Source organism: Argiope bruennichi, chromosome 3 (assembly GCF_947563725.1).
Source record: "Argiope bruennichi chromosome 3, qqArgBrue1.1, whole genome shotgun sequence".
Classification (NCBI taxonomy): Eukaryota; Metazoa; Arthropoda; class Arachnida; order Araneae; family Araneidae; genus Argiope; species Argiope bruennichi.
Genome location: NC_079153.1, coordinates 70,519,981 through 70,543,091, shown reverse-complemented (window position 1 = coordinate 70,543,091; position 23,111 = coordinate 70,519,981). Strand labels below are relative to the sequence as shown.

At 25.8% G+C, this 23,111-nt stretch overlaps 1 protein-coding gene across 4 annotated transcripts in view; it reads right to left on the bottom strand.

Moving 5' to 3' along the window:
- Positions 1-22,294, bottom strand: part of LOC129963912 (elongation of very long chain fatty acids protein 7-like) — a 37,866-nt gene extending 15,572 nt beyond the window's left edge. Inside the window, exons 1-2 of one of the 4 annotated variants that reach the window (XM_056078501.1) lie at positions 22,134-22,294; positions 90-129 (exon numbers count right to left, since the gene is read on the bottom strand). The gene's annotated coding sequence lies outside the window, so the exon portion shown is untranslated. The other 3 variants (XM_056078503.1, XM_056078505.1, XM_056078504.1) reach the window with 3 other exon arrangements.
- Between the last annotated feature and the right edge of the window lie 817 nt (positions 22,295-23,111).

The window sequence follows — 23,111 nt, the reverse complement described above, 5'->3', positions numbered from 1 at the left end:
TGTTAAATTTTTAAGATGATTTTTTACTTTTTAATTTATCATATTTAGTTTAGAATAAATTTAGTAAAAATATATTTTATTTTACTTACTTGTATTTGAGATTCTTCAGTAAGTTTTCCTTCAGTAAACCTGGAAAAAAATTTTATAATTTACTTTCAATCTATCCTTAAATTATTATTAGTAGTTTAAAAATATGAAAAATAAATTATTGAAAATAATAATTCAATTTTAAGTAATAATATAGAATTTTCGACCTTTTAACTGAAAATAAACCGATACTTTTACAATGAATCAGAATACTAATATATTTAGACATAAAATACTCATAGGGCAATCATAAAGGAATGCATGCTGCCAAACCAAAGTATTAGAATATTTTTTATATACGAATATTTTCATAACTTAAATAATTTGTTGATTTTCAATGAAATTATTCACTGGGACTCTCACGTGAAAAATGTATGTCAAAGATACAAAAAAATAACGTGATTATAATCATGTTCTACAAAAAATAAATAAAAAAGGATTTTAAAATTAAATAATTCAGGTCACATATTATAACGAAATCGGACATTGATTTCTAAATATGCAAAACATAAAGGCAAGGTTACAGTGAAATCTAATCCACTTCCTCTAACTGGGCACTTCAAGAATTTGCTTTTTGCATATGACCTTCTGCACTTTCACTTCTCGGACAAATCGGAGATGCATGAGAGTTTTACTAATGAAAATAAACATTCGATATAGTTTCAGAGCAGTGTTTATTAATTTATAAAGATAATTTTTAAATTGACTTTAAATGTTTCAGGCAAAAATTGTTTTTCACCAAAAAAATTACTTTAAAAAGATTTCTGCTAGGATATACTATTAACAATATCAATTCGAAATCTATATGAATGTATTTCACCCTCTCTTTGTTTATATAATCTTATGCATAATATAAAAAAAGTCATTATGCTGAATCAAATTTCATTTAAGATTAGATTTTCAAATGATATATTTTTCACTGTCATGAGTGCTATCAACAGTCAAAAAACAACAGTCGATAAATTGAAGGGCATTTAAAGAAATGAAGAAAAATTACGAAGTATTTTTGAAACATCTGGATTAAAATTGCATTTTTTTTTCATGCATGATGAAATTCGTTATTTTTCATTTTATTCTTACCACTTTTGAAATAAATAATGAAATATAATTTTCATAAAAATAAATGAAACTAACACTGTAAGAATTAAGAAACTAGCAATATGAAATAACGATAAAGAGTACACAACATTTCATTCGGAATTAAGAAAAATTAATTTTTTAAAATGAAGATTTCTCAAGAAGGGAAAAGAAAAATTTTCATAAATGGAACATATTTTATTCCGAAATTTGCATTCATTGTTATTGTGGCAATGCAGTAATTTTATCAAAATATATAAGTAATTTAGAATTTTCCTTTGTCTTAAATTCTCTTAGCCACTAAAGACTATATTTATGATAATTTGTAAAACTGGTTTAATTTTTCGTATTTTTTATATATATATATAAATACCAAATATTTTAATTTATATATATATATAGATATATAAATATCAACGCGAAAAATGGAATCCATTAAATAGTCCATGAACATTATTAATGTTCATTATATAATTTTTTAATTGCTATATGTAAAATATTTTTGAAAACTAAAAAATAAATATATTTACTATTTACGATTTCAAATCAGATTTTTAAAAAAACCGTAGTTTTTAGTTTCACTTGTTTGGACTTTATTCCGAAACAATACAAATATCACTTTTCGCAAATAAATATCTGCTATATTTTTTTTTCTTAAATTTGTGAAATTTTTATATTTATTAAGTAGTTTAATCTTCGGGGCAAAAAAAATAAAAGATCTAACTTTGGAGCAATACATTTTTGTTTAAAGCAATGGTTTGTTTTATTTTAATACGCTAATAGTTTAAAACAGAAACTTAATTTATATTACAAATTTATTTCAGACTTTAACGTTGCTAAAATGATAATGAGGCTTTTGGATGTTCCACAATCGTTCTCGTGTTCTTTTTATCTTTAAAAGTAAATTCAAATAGTATGTAATTGAGGATGTTTTATTAATAGACGGAACTCTCAGACTGAATTAATTCAAAACAAGTAAAAAAAAAGGAGACTACGCGTCCTACTTTTCTTCCTCAAAGGTACATGTGAGGTTCATGGAACTTTAAACTTCCATAAACCTCTGGTTATTTCTATACGCTCGAACGAATATATGACGGAAGAAGAACTCGAACAGAGAAAATTTTAATTGATAAAAGAGATCTTTACACTTGTTACTTTTTTATTGACGCTTCTTTAGAGCTCAGAGCTTTCATGTTTAACACGCATCTCACGGCAACTCTAGCGGAATAGATGAATGTCAAATTATTTTAAACAGGAATTCTGTGTCAGACAAGAGTTACGCTACTACTAGCCATTCTTAAATAAGATAAGGCTGAGTTTAAAATGCAAATTGTTGAAGAATGTACTTGATTTTTAATATTTAAAAACACTTTAGGAATTCAAAAAAAAACTTTGCATAAATGGTAGCCACACGCTGAACTACTTCATAAATTGATTCGTTGAATTTAAAAATCGTTTGCTAGATTCTTGCGAAAGAAAGAATTTTATTCGTTTGACAAAAGATTTAATTAAATTTATGATATTTATATTAAAATTAGTTTTATAGTAAAACGGATACTTAAATCAAATTAAAAATATTTTTATGGAAAATAAAAAGAATGAAGTAACATCGGGGAAATTAAGGAAAGTAATTAAGGAAATCATGGAAAGGTATGAGCAATCAAGGAACGTCATCAAGGAAATTTTGGAAATTTATTTAAAAACAAGGAATTTAATTTAGGAACTTTAAAAAATTCATAGAAATCAAAGAATCTAAAGACATGCAAAAAGTGATATTGGAAATTTTATCAAGTTGCTGAAAAATCAAAAGATAATATTTTGAAAATAATAAATGATTTATCTTTGAAGATCTTTCAACTTAATACAATACTTTAAAGAATTGAAAAATAAAGCCCAATATGCTGATATAATGAGACTTATTTCTAAAAATTATTTTTAGACAAATATCAGGGAATTTTGTTGAACTAAATAAACTTGTAAATAATTCAAATTAAAATAAATATATTTCAGGCTGATTTAAAAAAATATATATATTATTCCAACTAGATTACAAAAATGTGCTATTTCTTAAACAATCCTTAAAAAATCATGATAAAAAGACTTAATAATTATGATATTTAGTGATCATGATAAAAAGAGCGACCGAAAATGCTTAAAATGAAAAAGAAGAGGAGAGCTAAAGATTTACATCCTCAAGAACAAAGAGAAAAGAAGTTAAAGGACTACCTGCGAAGCTTTCTTTAGGATTGTCTTCCCGGTATTTTTCAGAACATGTGTTCAGTACAGATCATGTGTGTATCATGCTCGTTCTTAATTTCAAGTAATACACATTTTCTGAACATTCCAACGTCATGCTCCTTTTGGACTCATACCTGGCCTTGTTGAAAACTGGTTGCCAGAATAAAATACTAAGAGAAAGAAGAAAGTTGCAACTTTTGCAGCCTTCGAACAGTTGACCTTAAAAGTCTTGCCTGCAATGTATGTTGACGACCTCTAAGTTGACACATTCTGTGCAGTTATACAGATGCTCTAAACAGTTCTCGACTGCGTACTAGAAGCTAAAATGAAGAAGCTCCAGGGCAAAACGGATCTTTGTTTTATTGCACTGGTTGGTGAAACTACAGGATATTTGGCATTGAGATGCGAGTAAAGATTCATCCATCTTCTATGAGATAAAGGTTTTTCTATGATCCTTTTTAAACTACTGGTCTCAAGAACAAATTTATCGCTATTGATGTCGCACTTAATAATCGCTTCGTGATTCTGTGAAGGATTTTGAAGCGATAACCGGTATTATATTTATTAATACTATTAGACAAAAGTAGGACAATTTCTGTTAGAAGGACAAATGTTAATTAATATAATTTTTGCTTACTTTTCTAGTTAATATTTTCTTTCTTTACTTCATATGCATAACCATAACATCATTTATTCAAGACATTTTTACTTTCTCGTTTACGAAGTATGCAACGGGAAAATACTGTAATCGTCAAAAAATTCGAACTCGAGAATTTGATAAATCTTTATGAATTTACAAATTCCATGGTTTCAAGGAATGGTTTTTACTTATAAGGTTAAAACTCGCTGTTAAAAAAAATGAAATAAAACATAATATTCTGAAACTAATTCGACAGTAAAAAAGTAGAGTAATAGAAAATAAATAAATAAATCCAATCATAGTTTAAATGCAAAAATGATCTACAAGTTGTAAAATGATATACAAAAATGTAAAAAAAATATATATTAGTTAATTTTCTACAAAGCATATTCATCATTGAAATTCAAGAATGATGGTCTTTTATTATTGTTATTAACCATTATTGTTGTAAATTCCAGCATTATTGTTAAAAAATTTATCTGTTTTTTTTTAATTTGTCTACATTTTTTAGGCTATTAATTAAATTTTTTATGGTAAGAATATTATTATCAACACCTTAATAGGAAATTCGTTTTTAAAATAACTTTGTTTGACTTTGTGAGAAGTAATATGATTTTTGAAGTTTGTTTTCATATATATGCATAATATTTTTATTCGTTCTTTGTTCGTATAAGAAGGCCTAATTTTGTAAAGGTAAAAAAAAAAAAAAAACGTTTACATTTATAGCAATGGTAATGATAAAGTATATTTGACAATAATAATTTTAAATTATTTCTCTTTCATTCAAATACGTAAACTAACATTTTATTTTATCGAGACAAGCAGTTAAAAGTATTTAAAAATCAAGAATTAAATTAAAAAAATACCCGGATACTATTCTGAAAATCTATTTATTTAACCGGAATACAATCTTGAATTTTCCTTTCCATTGCGACATAAAATTTCGCATTAAAACTAAGTGAATTATTATACATTATTCTGTTTTGATTTTCTAATTATGCTTATTTATTATTTTCAAAACAAGGATATTCATTGAGCTCGTTTAATTGCTTAGAGCACAAAATCTTATTTGTACCCTAAACACGAAAACAAACAAAATTGTATTATTTCCCCCAAAATCGCACATCTTCAGTTATTTATTCCTTATTTTTGTTTCATTAACATTGGTCACTGACTTTGTACAGTAACCTTGGTACAATTAGACCCGAAGTCATGGACGCTCGTGATTCAGGCGATAAAAACCAAAAATGAGTTCGTGGTTGGATTCTTAATGCGCTTCTGTCCTTCTAGAGTAAACCGGTAAAAAAATTCCTCCTGCGGGGAAAAATGAAGCTTAAATTCTTTTTTCTTTGGAACTTTGCTTCAAATGTTTAATGTTTCTAAAAAATAATTGATGGTAAAATCGTTAATATTCATTGTTCTTGACACTTTTAACCTATAACAATGTTGTGTTTTGTCGCTTAAACTTTTAAATTTTGATTGTGACTATTGTTGTTGACTATAAATTAGAAGTTGTTAATTATCACCAGGAAAACGTAGCAGATGGAAAGAAATAAAATAGTTGTTTCTGTATGTTTTGCACCAATACTTTCACAAATATAGAACGTGTGAAAAATATCAACTATTTTACACATGAAATCTACTGAATTGTGTCCTGTTATTCTATATAACCACGCAAATCATTTGCTGCAAAAACAAGCTCTTAATTCTTGTCATTATTTAATGTAACCCCATGTCCAGTATTTTAATTTAAAAATTAAACCTTTTAGCATTATTCATTATAATTATTATTGGGAAAAGAAAGCACTTTAAATTTAAAAAAAAATACATTTGACACCAAAATGTAAATACTTTTTACTAACAGCATTTGGCAACGAATTGGATAGCTGAGACATTAATGATCATTAAAATATTTAAATAAATATTTGGTGTACTTTGATATTAATAGCTTATACAGCTAAATAATTTTAAGCTTCAATAATTCATATAGCAAACATTTTTTATATAGCAATAATTCATATAGCAAACATTTTTTATATAGCAATAATTCATATAGCAAACATTTAATATTCAAGCGAAAAAATATTTTGAAGCTTCACTTCAATTATATCATTGTCTACGTTTTTTATGCATTTCCCTTATTTTCTATTAAAATTTCTAAAAAAAAAAAAAAAGAGAGAATACACTTTACTGTTTCTAAACTTTTAGCAATTTAACCTAATTTCTAAACTAAAACAATACAAAACTTGGCATTTCTGTTCATGCGAATCTTATTTTAAATATAAATTTGAATCTTTCAAAGATTTTTCTTAGAATTTAGTAAATATATTGTTTGCTTTTCGGAAATCTGCTTTGTCAATAAGTATTTGTAGTAAGGATAGAAATTTATTCTGCATGTTTCATATTATTTTTATATTAATGGTAATAATAATTTATTTTTTAAAACAAAAACGAAAAAGTATTGCCACATTTAATTGTGACAATTGTCAATAAATTTAAAACTTTTAAAATTCGCATGTTTTTGTTTCGCTTGTTCGCATGAATAATCTCATTGTTCAAATTTTATTTGATTATTGTTTTTATAAGCGGAGAGATTTTTATTTTCTTCCAAATCAGGCAATAAAATAACAGCTGCAAACGATATTAAGAATATCGCTCGTTGGGAAATGTATTTATATTTGATGAAGCTTTTATGATGAAATAATGAATATTAGCGATAATTGGATGCGAAATATAATGAAGTACGAAAGTATGTATTTTATCTGAAAGGAAATTTATTTTTATACAGAAATTCATATTATTCATATCATTTATTTTCATGCGGAAGAATTAGGATTATCAAGTTAACAGGTAAAAAAAAATTATTTAAAATTTTGCATATTTCAAACTAGCAACAATAAATATTTGCATTTTCATATTTTGAGTGTAAATGAACAATGTGATTTATTAAAATTTTGGAAATGGATTGGAAGAATTTTGAAATTTTTTTTTTATACTTTTGATTTTCAACAGTATTATAACATGATTAAACATTAACATTAAACATTATTAACAGTAAGTATTAACTTAAATGATTAATTAAAAAATATATCCGCAGTTCGAGAGAAATACATAAATAAAGATTTTAATAAACAAATTTTTAATTAAATGTTACATTTTTTTTTTACTAGACTATAATTTTTGAAGTTAATATTTAAAATATTACTATTATTTATTAATAAATGTTTAGAATATTTTTTGAAAAAGAATTAAGTTTATTTTTATTTTAGACTAACTTCGTTCCATAGATGAAATGAGCTCATCAGATGTCATATCAGATTTTTTAAGATATAGATATGGTGAGCCAAAAAAAAAAAAAATGAAATTGTTATTTATGGAAAATAAAACTTTATATTTAAATCATGGTCTAAAGACACTAAAATCATGAGTTACAGAATTTACTGATACTAAATATTTTTAAGTTCATTATATTGCGTTCACTATTCACAGGTAAGCATTACAGCTTAAAATATAAATTGTGAATAATGTGATTTAATCTTGCTTGAAAAGTATACAAAAAATTTATCATTAAATCTATTTTTTAAAAATTGTTATTTATATTGTTCATATTAATATATATCCATGAAATTGGAAATCTTTTCTTTTTAAAATAATTTTAAAAATTTCATTTTTTTAAAGATTTTTTACTTTCTTATAAACGAAGTATAAAACAAAAATATTATAACTGTCACCCATTTTTGTCCGATAACACATTTATATCTTTTTGTCTGCCTCTGCGTCTGTGACCACGAACTTTGACATTACAGGGGTTAACGCTTTGAGGGATAAAAATTGGTATGATGTCCTAGCAATAAACTTTTAGATTTCTAACCAATTTCGAGTGGAATGCGGCTTTTTATTCTATGTGCATCAGAATATCTGCGAACACCAAAATTAGAGAACACAAAATATTAGATAAATAAGATTTGCTACATAGTTTTATCATCCAAAATGCAGAGGCATATTAAATTTGAATCAAATACAATAAGTCATGATAATTAATTTACTGTATATTCCCATGTATGTGACTTGGAGCAACAGATCTGTATATTAACGTTAATATCTGTTAATCTGTTTATTCAACTGTATGTAATAGCTCAATAGCGCAAAGGCGCAAAGTGTGGTATTTTGTGTCACTGCATGGGAAAGACGAGTGCAGAAAGATTAGAGCTTGCGGATTTTACAATGACCTTCGAAGACTTACAACCTTTCTTCCGACCATACAACCGGAAATATATTCAGGAGATTCGCTCTTTTACAATGAGAATCGAAAAGAAAGTAATATATACAAGAATGCTTACGAAATAAAGATCAACTCATGCTAGCGAAAGACTTTTAGACTTTCAAGTCTAATTTTGTGTAACATTCAAACTCACGTTTTTTATGTGACGTAAATTTGTTAGAAATCAACTAAATGGATTATTTTTTAAAGAAAGCTAATAAATAAATTTAATAAGTTCAGATCAACATATATATGTATATATATATATATATATATATATATATATATATATATATATATATATATATATATATATATATATATATATATATATGCTTGTGTATTAATCAACTGGAATCGTTGCAAAAGCACGAAAATTTGTTTGTCAAAAACGAAGCAGTTTAGAACCTCCTCTGAACCGCGAGAATTTCCGGCACCTCTAAATAAAAGTCTGTCGGAGTGGAACGAAGCAGTAAAATGTTGACAAGTAAGTCAATTAACGCCTGCTGTTTGTTGTATAGCTCGTATTATAAGGATGAGCACATGTCCTAGAGAAGTATGTGCTGCTTATGAACATGGTTCAATGAACGCAGAGATTGTTGCAACGCAAAATTCAAATTTCTGCATTATTTTAAAACTTAAATCCAACTAAAATGCTAAAAGAAAAATATACATAGTTAAAATGAAAAGACTATTTTTTGCAACAATGTAATTTTTCTGTTTTCTTAAAAATTAATCAAGTTCCTTTCAATCTGAATCGAAGAATATGACTAAATTTTCAAATAAAATAGTTTGATTGTGTTAAAAATTGCTATACAATATTTTCATGTATACAAGTGTAATAAAATACAAATGATTAATTGACATGAACAAAAATTAGGATAAATTTAATTATAGCTTTTTATTTTACATTTAAAAAAGGCGTTTATCTTATAACATTAAAAAGCAATATTTATTTATTTTGTATATATTTTGGATCAGATTTTATATTTAGATAAGGTTTAGCTTTTTAAGTTTATCTATATAAGTGTCTTTCCTGAAAAAAAAAAGCAACCCTTGATTTTACCCTTTAAAAAAAAACATTTTTTATAACTAACTATTAGAGCCTTTTTCTATCAGTTCTCATGCTGACAATGTCATATAGCGCAATTTCGTACATTTTTGTGGCGCTTGCATTGTTGTCACAGAATAATAAATCTATTGTACTTCAAAATTTTGTACGCTATATGACTTTATCGGAATGCTAATACGTTCGACTCACATCCAATAGCAACAATGCAATTAATATATTAACCAGTTCAAATAACATGTTAAACTAAGTGCATTCATGATTTTTTTTGTCTAAATGACTAGTTCTTATGTAGGGAAGATTGAGAAATATTGATATATAATAATTATATAAATCATATCAAATATTTTCTCGAAAAAACAAGACTTTATATTATATAAAAAAAATCTGCCGAGCAAAGTTCACTCTCCCTTGTATGTTTTTATTGGAAAACTATTAATATTCTGAGCTTTGTTAAAAGTAGACTCATAAAGGATAAGTAAAACCTCTTTAAAATGCGGGAACATATATTAACATTTCTTGTCATGTTAAACTAGTTTTATAAACAAAAAGAAAAAAGAAAGAGAAAAGGAAAAACCCTTCGAGTATTTCATGATCCCAACCATTTACTAACACGCTGCCCTAAAGGGGAAACAAAGAAATGGAAAACTTTCATCTCACAAACGAAGATTACTGGGCAGTTAATGTACTACCGGTGAAAGTGTTTGAGCACTTAATTGATAGTTCGAAATCTCAACTTTCCATTTCAGAGGAAAAAAAAAACGTAAATGATTACGACTGAAGACAGTCATGTGCATAATGAACTATTAGCAATTTATTTTTGCTTCAGTCCAGTTCAAACTTTCTGTAATAACTATGTATACTACCTCCCGGCATTTTCCATTTTTTTCATTACATTCAAAGTCCTTGACTGGTATGTCAAAGCCAAAATGTTCATCTTCTTAGATTCGTCTTTTATATCATGTCAAATAACGATTCACATATATATTACTGATTTAATATCTAAAAAGAGTTATTAGATAAACGTTCATAAGAAATTACGAAAAAGGCATTTATTTATATGAAATTACATTTTTTTATATAAATTTATTTTAAATTATAAGATTAAAAAAAACTCTTATATTGGTGAATTTTACACTATTTTAGATTAATTTTTGCTCAATTCTTAGTTTTCTTATACATGGTAATAAATGTATGATGAAATTATCTTAGAATAACTATTAAAAAATATACTTTTCAAAATCTTAAAAAATATGAAGCAATTTTTTATTAAAAATCTATACAGTAATGAAAAAAAATTCCAAATGGCATGAGGTGCAGATATAGTATATAATTCTCTATGTAAATTGAAAATGTAATCATATTCATTTATATATTTAATTTTTTATTCAAAATTTCTACAATGATTTTTTTTAGAATTTATTTCTTATATTAGTATGCTTAATCTTTTCCGATCATAGTTGTCAGCAACTCACTGTTTTACGATATTATTTTATCTGTAAATTTTGATGAAATTTATAATTATTTATACAATGATAGAAGCGATTTTTTTAAAATTTTATATTTATTATTTTGTTGTTTATAAATTGTTTGTTAATTTTTCGTAATTCAATATTACAATTAACATTAAATCTTGCAATTTTTACTGTACAAGTCCTTAATTTATTTATTAAATATGATAGATTTAATTTCTAAAAATAGATATTCCAATTAATGAATGTTAAATATTTAGTTAGTATTAGAAATATTCTTATTTTGTAAATGCTATTTTAATTCTTACAGCTTTATGATATTCTTAACTTTAAGAATATTATAACAATCTAATGAATAAGAATTTCATTAAAATTGGTTCTAACTTTTTTTTTTCTAATTTCATATTTATTATAATGTTTTTATCTTAAAAATATCATTCGCTTAAGAGTAGGTAAAATTTGAGTCTCTGTGAATTGTTTTTTTTTTTTTTTAATTTTTTTTGCTTTTTTAGAACAGATTATTGTCGATTTTGAAAATAAAATGTAAACGGTTCATACGTTATTGATTAAAAGAAGAACTTTTAAGTAATTAAAAAATTTATTAGTAGTAAAATTCTCAAAATATGAATATATATATATTTTAGGACTTTGGTTTATCAAGGATTTAATTAAAGAAAGATCACAGTATTCTGGTTTTACAAACATGAAAACATTTTAAAACAGAATACGTCTCAGCTTCTTTTAGATTTTTTTTTTGATAAATTAGAAATTTTCAGAATCAAAAACTCTATTAATTTGTAAATTACATTTAAGTTATGGATTTATATGAACAAATGCTTCTGATTAAGACTTTATACTGCATTGCCTAGACAGATCTGTGAAATAAACATTCATAACATATAAAATCTTCAAAATAAAAATATTTAATTTACTATTACTACTTTTTAGAAATAATAAACATAATATAATTAAAGGCAAACACAAATTACACCACAATTATGAGCACGTACGTAAAAGTGATGAGTACACTCTTGTAATTAAAGCTCTGTTTCGAAGACAAAAAAATTATTAGTTCAAACAAAGAATGACCCTGACATACCTAGGTTTGTAGAGCCGATTGGTTTTCCATTGTTAAAAAAAAAGTAACCTTAAAAGTATCTCAGCGGTCTTCATAAAAAAGCGTCCTTGACCATAAGTTGGCAATGCTTTGAAATATTTCCGTGTGAACTTGGGGGAAGAAGGTACTCGAATCTTTCGCCAAAATAAATCAATTGGTTTTCATTGAAGGGTATTACCCTAACAGGTTTCAGGATATCCCTGGGGTTTATTTTTATGGGAAAGAATGAGCAAAATTTTTTAATGAAAGATGAGATTTTCTTTTATATTTTCTACGTGCTTTGTTTAGTAATTTGTTTCTGTAATAAACGTGTAACAAACATAAAATTCAAAGATTGAATTAAAACTTTCGTTATTAAAATTAAAGCATCATTAGATGTCTAAATGTTTGTCAATTACTGTAGGATATACGCATACTGGAAGTAAAAGAATTACGATAATTTAGTTATTTGTCAGAAAATTGTATATATAAAAGAATTTGATACACAGATAATTTTAAAATGTTAATTTCTGACTGATCAAAGATTCAAATATTTATTAAGATGAATTACTTTTTAATAAAACTAAATTGCAGTCTTACAGACAGTATATACAAGTTGACATAAAAATTTTTAAGATCATACCGCCTTTTTTTTTAAAACGCAGTCTTTTAATAAATATCTAAGGTCTAAGGTCTATCTATCTAATTGCAAATAATAATAATAATAAGCTAAAATTTATTTTAATAAGAAATATTTCTAGGTTTTATTTTTTTTATTTTTAATGCAATAAGTTATCCGATTAATGTGTGACGATGACTACAACATTTATAGAAATAAATATTTTTTAAATAATACTGCTATTTACATAGTATTGTTATTATAAACTGCAACCTGCTTATTATTTAAAAACTTTAGATAGAAAAGTTAATCAAATCATTTATTTGCCAGTTCCTTTTCTAAGCATTTAACAATTTTATTTATGTTAAAATTATTTTTAAATATTATGTTATTTAACAAATTTATGTTTGTTTATTCAATATATAAATGCAACTTATGGTATTATTTGATATATCTACAGACTTTTTTTGCCTCTTAGTTTTTCAAATCTCTTTCGTACCGTGAAGGAAAGATTTGATTCATGTTATGAATTCCCAATTTTTAAACTATTCACATATCATGCACACAGTTTAGCAATCCTAAAATTTCATATGATGAATAAGACCAATTTGTCTATAGTCCAAAAACTTGTGAGTATTTTTTACTCATCCAAAGTCCAAATTTTTGGTGACAAAGAGACATGAATCTGCCATGTTAAAACCATAAAGTCGAGACTCTACCACCTGGTTTCCACGGTTTCCATGTTGAATCCATTTAACTCTTAATATTCATCAATGAATAAAACATGTTTATTTTTATTAATAAAAAGAATAGAACTTTATTTGAAATGGAAGGAAACTGGACGATGAATCGAATTGAACTGAATTGACGAGACATCAAAATTAAATCATTATAGACAATTAAATAGGATTTAACTATTCTATTTTTTTGAATAAGACAATTTCTTTTGAAAGATGAGTTTAAATTTTTTATCATACATAAATCCAATAATAATTTTACACATTTATTACATGCATTACACATTTTATTAGATGCATAATAGCACAGTTATATATTAAAAAGAAATTTAATAAAAAGAAGGCAAAAAAAATTATTTTGAAAACGAAATTCCTAAAGAAAATGCTCACCAAAGAAACCTCGTAATTAAAAAAAAAATGGCATAATATATATACACTTCAAATATTTATTTTTAATATGAAACTTTTGCATTGTACAGAAGAGCAAACGAGTTCGAAAATTTCGACGTTGATTGATTGTTCAATACATAACAATTCCTCTTCAACGACTGCAAAAGCCATTCAAAAACCACTATCCTTTCAATTTTGTATATAAAAAAAGAACAAGGCGATTGTGAGAGACGTTAATTTTAAGTCACGAATTATTCAGTCTAATTAGAATCATTTAAAAAAAGAAGGCAGTTTAATCCCTAAGATTTTTCTGACCTTGACAGCCGAATTCGAGATTTGACATAACATTATTATGACGTAAACTCGTTAAATTTTATTTTCGGCGGGAATCATTCATTTTCTTCAAATCCACAGGTGTCGAAATAAGGCGCATCACGCATGTAACACGTATGTGTGAGGCGCAAATACGGAAGGAAGAATTCTTTAGGCATCTGATCAATCCTTTCCAAGTTCGTGACCTCATTGAGTTCATCCCAATTGCGGTCATGGGATGGTACAGAAAAATGGGGAACATTTTATTTATTTATTTTTTCTAGGTGCTCTTAACTTTAGCTTTATTCTTCGTAATTATCTGCTTCCTAAAGCATGAAATTAAATTTGTAGAAAGGAAAAAAATAGAAACAAAACTTTTCGTCTGCCTGTCTATTATAAATGATAAATACAATGACATGGTTTAAACACATTATAAGATGGCTAAAATAGCACCCATGACATTTCCGCAAGTACAAATATCCCATTGTCAAATGATGAGCGCTTTATCAATTGTTGTGAAGAGCTGTCAATAAGACCAAATAAATATTTCATTTATCTATATATTTTTGCTTATAGTTAAAATATAGTATTCTGCGTGTACATAAGATTTTAATTTGTATATAAGATTAAGAGACTATTTTAACGAATATCATTTTTAAGTCTGTAGGAGTTCAAATATTTTTAAATTGATATTGTATTTATTAGCATGAAACTGATCTAATTAAGTATTGATACTATATTGAATTTAATATTAAAGCAAAAATTTGTATGACGGTTACAATGTACGAAAATGCTTTCATTATAGAATTCTCAATTTTGCTTTCCTATGGAAGAAATTTGTTTCTAGATGCAGATAATATGACAAATACGTTTATATTATCTTTTATATAACTAGATGATTAACATGTTTAAAATTTATAAAAATTCTAAGTACAAAATAAATAATTCTAACACCTTTTCTTTCTAGTTAAAAAATAAAAAATTCATTTCTTAATGAGTAAATTTTTTATATCAATCGGAAGCAAAATATTTGAAGATTAATCTTACTATTTTAATCTCAATTTAATTGTCTTAAATTTTAACCTTTTATATTAAACAAATCTCTCAAATTTAATCAATTTTGTTAACTTGATTAAGTTTAATTAATCAAAAACTGTCAATTGAATGTGAAAGCATTTAAAAAAATCAAAACATTTTGTGAATTGGCAATGATAAAGTATTATCAAAATAAAGCTTTTGGTATCAAAAAATTTTAATATATAATTTTATAAAATAAATTTCTATTATTTTTTTACTGTTAAATAATTTTAAAATTTTAGCAGAACACTTTTAAAAATTATTCTAAAATGCAATAATTAAAGATCTAGCCAATTCTATTAATTTTAGTTATTATAAGGATGAATATGTATTTGTGCGTGTGTGGGCGGTATACCGGCAAAACCATTTGGTTTACGGTACCAGATTTGGTACATATACGCTTTCAAAAGTGGGAACGAGGAGCTGTTTAAAAAAGTTTAGTTAGAATTTCAATTAAAAATTAAATAATATTTCGGCGTTTTCTTGCTATAACTTCTGAAAATAAAACAGTACAAAATAATATTTACATTACTTAAATATAAAAAAAAGATTTTTTCAATGACATGTATGCTACATACATATTTTTCTATACTTCATAAATTTCTAAATGTATTTTAAGCATAATTTCCAACAGGAATCGGAAGAATTCAGAACGAATATTAAACAATCACAAACAATAATACAAAAAAAAAACCCTTTTGAAAAAATATTTAAATTGTTGATAAAATTAAATATTCTTCTTTTTTAATAGATTTTTAAAATAGATGGTATTTTTTTATTAATTTTTAGAATTACTATTTTCTTCTTAAAACAAATAATTCGTGGCAAAACAGATTATCAGGAAAGCAAGCAATATATTTACTGTGAAATCTAAGACGAATCTGTAAAGGATTTAAATTTATATTTAAAATATTATTAACATGAAAAATTATAATTTAACCATGTTTTAGGTTATAAATTAGATTACGTTGTTGTGTATTCAGGCTTTACGAATTTTAGGGGAGAGGCTAACAAAAAATAAAAGAAATGCACAGTGAAATGAACAAAATAGCACAAGCCTTTTTCAATTCTTAAATTTTTGATACAATTATACATCTATCAAAATTTGAAACTTAAAATTATCTTGCTGAAGCTGCCATTAAGATCAAGTTACATAAAATATTTAATTTAAGCAATTATTAATCTAGGCGAACTATCTAGTACATTTTATGAGATATTTTACCATAACAAAGCCCATTCAAAAATCAAAATTGTAATTAAAATATTCCATGTTACATTAAGTCAAAGACAAAGCAAAGTTGTTAGAGAATATTTCAATTGACTTTAACCATTCAAAATTTTGTTTAAGTTTCACATACCGTATGTTTTAAAGCAAACCAGGCATCGATGTTCCTGAAAACACCTTGTGTAAATAAAGTTGCCACCACGAGAACAAATCCATTTGAATAGCCGAGTATTCTTTGCATTTACTTTTCAACCATTAACTTTAGTGACGTCATTACTTCACTACTCCTTGTTTAACAAGGACAGACACTCAGACAGTTCTCATATCTTTTCTCATTGGTTAATGGCTGAGTGAATATAAATGCCGCCTCTTTTGAAGCATGATGACGTAAAGTGTAAACAACACTCATATATTCCAATATCATATTTTGGAAACGAGATTGACAGTCAGATTTGTAAGATTCTTTTGCACGAAATATCGCATGATTCCCAAAATAGAGAGATATATTTATAAAAAGGTCAGTTACTGGTGAATGTTTTTCGATCTGTGAGATTCTATTTGCTTCGTTTATTTTTCTCATATTTTTTACCTACTTCTTCATAATTGATTGTTTTTACTGTTACAGGTAATTTGAATTTATTATCAAAATAACATGGAACCACAAAAACAAATTTTATGTAAATCAACAATTTGTCTTACAAGCATTATCTTTCAATTTAAGTTTGCCATTGGAATCCTGCGAGGAATTAAAAATAATAATTTAAACCCTCTACCCTTCTCAAAAAAAAAAAAAAAGGAATGAAAAAGAAAGTGGAATTTAATTATAAAATCTGCTTATCCTATTTCCATTTATGGAAATATGCAAATATTTTTTGACATGATAACATTGCAAGATTTTAATTGACATGATAACATTGCAAGATTTTAATTGACATGATAACATTGCAAGATTTTGCTGAGACTCAAATTGATGATGGGTTTATGCCTCAAATATTTAATTAATGTTACTCCCCAATAAGATTACTAAATTAAGGAAATTTTTCACGAAACATCAAGCATACAAAAATTACTATTCGTATTATGGCACTAAATATAAGTATCCCTTTATTTTTCTGTCAACTTATTAGCTGAAACAAGGATAACTAGTTAAAATGTATTTGAATAAATTTATTCAATTAATATTAGAATATTTATTTATTTTTCCAAGGTGGCGATTTTAAAAATATCTTCCCTGAAATATTTTTTATTTTCAAATTCCAAGTATAAGGTTATTTTACCCGGGTGTGTAGACCGGTAGGAAAAGAAAATAATTTTTAAAATTTTATTCGTCAATATACCTTTTCCAATAAGTTACAATTATTTAATAAAGATGATTATAGAGATATTACAGCGATCTCTGATCTCAAATAATTATAAAAGAGAATAAATGCGTGCTTTGGCGCTGCATAGGGAAGATCATTTGACTTAGATCCCTCAAATACGGTACACACATACTTTGGAACATAAAAGTTTAAAAATTTTTAGATTTCCTATTAATTAAAAATTAAGCGATATTTTGGTGTTTTTGAAAATAAAATAGCAAAAAAATAAAAAAAGGGTTTTTTTTTTTTTTTTTTTTTTTTTTTTTTGTAAAATATAAGAAATGTCTCTTTAATGATGTCAAATTAGTTGACATACAGAATTTCCTTGACTTTTGACAGTTTAATTATTTTTATTTTCCATAATTCTTATCAATAAATTTTATTGTTGCAACGAAATTAAAACCGTTTTCATTTTTCCATCAGAAACTTGATTTCTGTTGTTGAAAGTTAAGAAAAAAAATGTCTACTCGTTATCCGCACTTGAAGAATTAGAAAATGAAGTTGATATAGCAAAAGAAAACGAGCAATTTGAAAGAGATTAGTTATATGCTATAATTTTCAATAACACTATGGCGTTATTAGACTTGGCTACATTAAAAATATTCGTACATAACTAAACAAAATAAGTACAAGCAGTTAAAATAACAAGTTATGATGTCTGTCATCATTTGATGTTTTAAAATACTTTGTTTAAGAAATCATGAGCATCACATTTTACATAAGAGATTTAACTGAAATTTGCTATAACAGAATTTCACGAAGACAGCTGATAGCCAAGCCCCCCCCCCGGATGAAATATTATTTAATTGTAAGCTGGAAATGATTCTGAGATATGTCATTTTCCTTTTAATGATCTAAACCATGTGTGAACAATTTAGCATTTACTTATCATGATTTTTTCATATTGCATAATCTGATCCACAGATGAAATATTATTTTTAACAAGTTGTAGAGACCAACAAGTTTCCTTTGCAAGACTTTACTCGATTTTTTTCAATGCATCCCAAATATAATTTAGTCTTTATATGAGTTTTTGAGAATCTTCAAAACAGAGAACGCATTGAATTTTATCACAATGATGCAATGAAATACGGTCAAAGAAGAAATGATATACACAAAATCATTTTGTTCTTCCCAATGATTCACAAGAATGAAGGCATACTATCTTCTTCAATTTCAATGAAATAAGTGCTTTAAATTATAAAAAGTTTTGCTATTTTTTTAAAAAAATTTCATTAAATAAAAGGAAACTATAATGGTGAAGTCAAAGCGAATGATATTATTTTTCAATAACATATATCTTATTCTAAGCATTTAGAAACTTGTAACGAAAAAAAAATGCTTTATTTTGGGAACTAGAACAATTAAAGCATCCAATATGAAATTTCCTGTAAAATGTGCGAAAGAAGTTGTGCGGATTGATTTCAAAAATTAATATCACATACATTTTATAAAATTTGATAACTTTCAATTTCTTTTTCAATTAATTCGAATATTGCTACATCATTAAATAATCTTGAATTTCAGCAAGTGTAAATAGATTTCACATACTTATGCTAAAAATAAAAATAAAATTTAAAAAAGTTTTGAAACTGTTATGAATTAAATAGTCTATCAAAATTATTTTACCATGCAATAAAACAATTATAATGAGATTATCAAAAATATTTTCTTACATTTAAAAATTTTCTAAAATCGTTTCGAATGTATAAAATATATTATATTGTATATATATATGAAGTCTGGTAAAAAGATATATACATTCTTTTAGCGAAGACTACCTCAGACAAAATTGTGTGATTGTATTTGTGTGTGTGTATGATAAAGAAAGAAAGAGGAAAATCAATATTTTATCAAGATAAAACAAAAAAGTCACGCACACATAATTTAACAATGGGTATAACGGTAACATGAGTGGGCCATTTCACGGATAGTTACTTTTTAAAAAAGAAGCATGCATTTCTGTATGAGATATGGTGGAAAACTTTCTCTGCTCTAGAATCTTGATGAGATAGTATTCTCAAGCATGAAAGATAAATGATTATTTTGATTGTTTTTCCCTTCTGCCTTTCCGCTTCACTGGAATTGAAAAGTATTTTACATGAGGTATCGTTAAAACGTTTACATGAGGTATCATGTAAACGTTTGGTCACTTAAAGTGTAAAAAACAATGTAATTTCACTTTACGTTTGTTGTCAGTTGTATAATTATTTGATTAACTACATGATGCCATTTATTTGTGAGATATTTCATTTATTATTATTTTTTTAAAGTCTTTTGAATAGATAACTGAACTATTTGAATATATTTTGTTTATAATTTTACTTTGCAGTATAAAAATATACTCTCTTAATGAAAGCTTTAAGGTATCTATTTGACCGAACACTCACCTTCAATTTAATTAATACTTTTAAATTTTTAATAAAATGTTAATACCTCATAAAATGCTTCATTTCAGTTTGCCTATCGAACGTTACTTAAAGAAAAATTACTCATAAATAAGAGTCTAGAAGCAGTTATCATGATAAAAAATATATTAATATTTAGTCTCATTTGCACATTTGAAAAGAATCATAAAAACTTTTCAATTCAAAATTCAATTTAAATGAGACCGAGACTAAAAACTGACAATTTGATCATTTTATCGAATTAAAAAAATAAATTATATATGATTGAGAAGAATATTTAAAGCAAGTTATAACATAAAAATTCTTTAATATAATTAATCAAATGAAATTTTAGCCAAAATTATTTTGGAAGTTTAACATGCAGAAGAAATAATTGCTAAATAAATTAATAAATTTATCAAAATATTTGTAATAGCATTTAGAAAAATCCGTAAGTGTAAAAAAAGAGAAAAGAGAATAGAAAAAAAAATTTGTTATCTAAAAAATGTAAAAAGATTCTCCATATGTATAACTGCACTGAAAATGAATTTCTTAGAAAAATTAACATATTTCTCAAGAGTTTCTTTTACTACCGTGTCTTACGAAGCGTTACTAAAATGTGGTATAATCTCCATTTAGCCGATAAAAGATGTTCAGAAATCTTAAAAAGCACTAACAGGTGTGAAATCATCTTTGAGCACCTTGTCGATAGTTAAAAGTTGACTGTTAAGCTAAAAAAAATTTTTTTTATCATAATATGCACTATTTACCTAAAATTTTATTTAAAGTATTTTTCTTTTTTCATATGTGCATTAGATTTATTATAAACATTATACTAGTTGAAATTTATTACTTTTAAATTGTTTTTAAAACATCTTAATCATATTTGCATGCTATGAAAAAATATTTCTTGAAACAACATTTTCGCTTACATAAAAATAATTCGACAAGATGTATCTCAATATAACAAAAAGAAAAGCCTGCATTAAGTAAAAATTCACAATAAGACTCTTGCTTAGGTTTAAATTGGTTTCTTATCCCATTAAAAAAATATTCACATTATTTTGCATTTATATATTATTAATTGTGCGCTAAGCAAACAAATACAAAACATCATTTTTAATTGACACATCTTATTTCCAAACTATTGAAAGCAAATTTGTTAATATCTAACAGAGAGCCTTACGAGCTTAGTTATATAGGTGAAATTAATGAGCTGAATATATTTATTGACACTATGAAAAAAATTATATCCGATTAATCATAATGGAAATTCTAGGATGTTGAACAGTTTAATGCAAACGCCAATGTTTTGCAAGTTTATTCTCTAACAAATTATAAGAAAATTACAAAATTTTCAGATTAGTTTCGAACTTGATTTGCTTCAACTGCATAGCAAAATTTAAAAAAATAATAATATAAGAATAATATAAACATTTCTTGGAAAAATCTTTCTGGGAATGCATCAATCTTTTGCTAATAGCTTAAAGTATTATAAGTAATAATAATTAATTAATTTAAGTTAATGTAAAAGAAAAATATTGGGAGAAATTTAATTGGGGAGATTTAACATATAAAGAAGAAAATAAGAATAAAAACATCTTTAATCTAAGAATCATTTATTCGATTTATTCGTATTTTTAAGAAAATATTGTTCAAAATACTTTGTTTGATGATACTTTGTATTTGATCTATCCTTTAATAATATTATTTAAATTATTTGCAGATTCGTGAAATTTAATCAGCTGATAATTATATGTATATAATTCTTATATATCCAAATATACATTCAAGTAAATACAGATGATTTTTAGAAAATATGTAATAAAAAGTTTTTAGAATATAAAGAATATAATATCGCGTTGTTTACATAAAAAAAAAATGTCAAACGCTGTTGACTTATATACCTTATAATAAATGCAAGTTTCATAAAATTTCAAATACCTTTTGATCAAATCTTAAAAGCACTTCTGCGGGGCTGATTAGGAAAATAAAGTTTGACACGATGGTACACTATTAGTAAACTTCAGGCATTTGCCGCTACGCCCGCCAGGCCCACACATCAACAATGGTCAATACACTTACCAGTCCGCTTATATGAGGTAGAATGAAGACCGTGACATTCTACGAAGACACTGTCCGGTTGAGTGGTAGCAGCTTACGTTGTGAAAAATATAGCCTAGTTCCGCATTCGGATCTTCTGACCGGCTGCTCGGGTACTGAGGATCGACCCGCGAATTCTGCTTCTTCTATATGGAAAGAGGAAGGAACGGCAGTAACAAAAATATCAAAACAGAACATCCGAAAAACTTGTTCCTGAAAAGTGTTCCATACTCGTGGAGGAAACGAACGAAGCCTTCAGGGTTCAACTTGAACTTGATTCGGATTTCGTCGCTTTAGTGGATAGGTGTTGCTGCTGTTATTATTTTTTTCCCCCTCCGTTTCATTCTTTGGGGAGAAAGGTCAGAGAAGGAAAAATTCTTTTCTGTTTATAGTAGAGCTATGAAAATAGGTCGTCAAGATCGTATTTGTCTTAAACAGAGGTCAGTCCTAATGAAGGAGTAGCTCTGTGGTGAATTTGAATGTGTTTTCGAATATCACTTTCGGAATCGAAGTGAAATTAGAAACTCTCCAGAGAAATCGAACGTTTAAGACGTACGTGGTGCGGATTTTTTAGCATTCTCAAGTTTATTTTGTTTTATGAACCTGTTTACGAGTAATTAAAGTATCTATTTTATAAATCGATTTAAATAATTTAGGTCAAATATAGTCTGTTAGGCATTTACGTCTTTTATGGTCTTTTAAAATAATTGATTGTGAAATTAAAAAGCAAAATATTAAAGAAAGGTGAAAGAATGCTAGAAAACAGCTCATATTATCTTTCATGCCACTTTTAATACAGAAAGGATTTTTAAAAAGTTCGATTATTTTAGTTATGTGCTTTATAAATTTACTATCAGTTATTTCAAAGTGGCATTATTAATTCCTTAAGTCAAAAAACCGTTCCATATTAAATTTAGAATTCGACATTAGGAAAAGATTCTTTTTGAAAAGAATGAGATT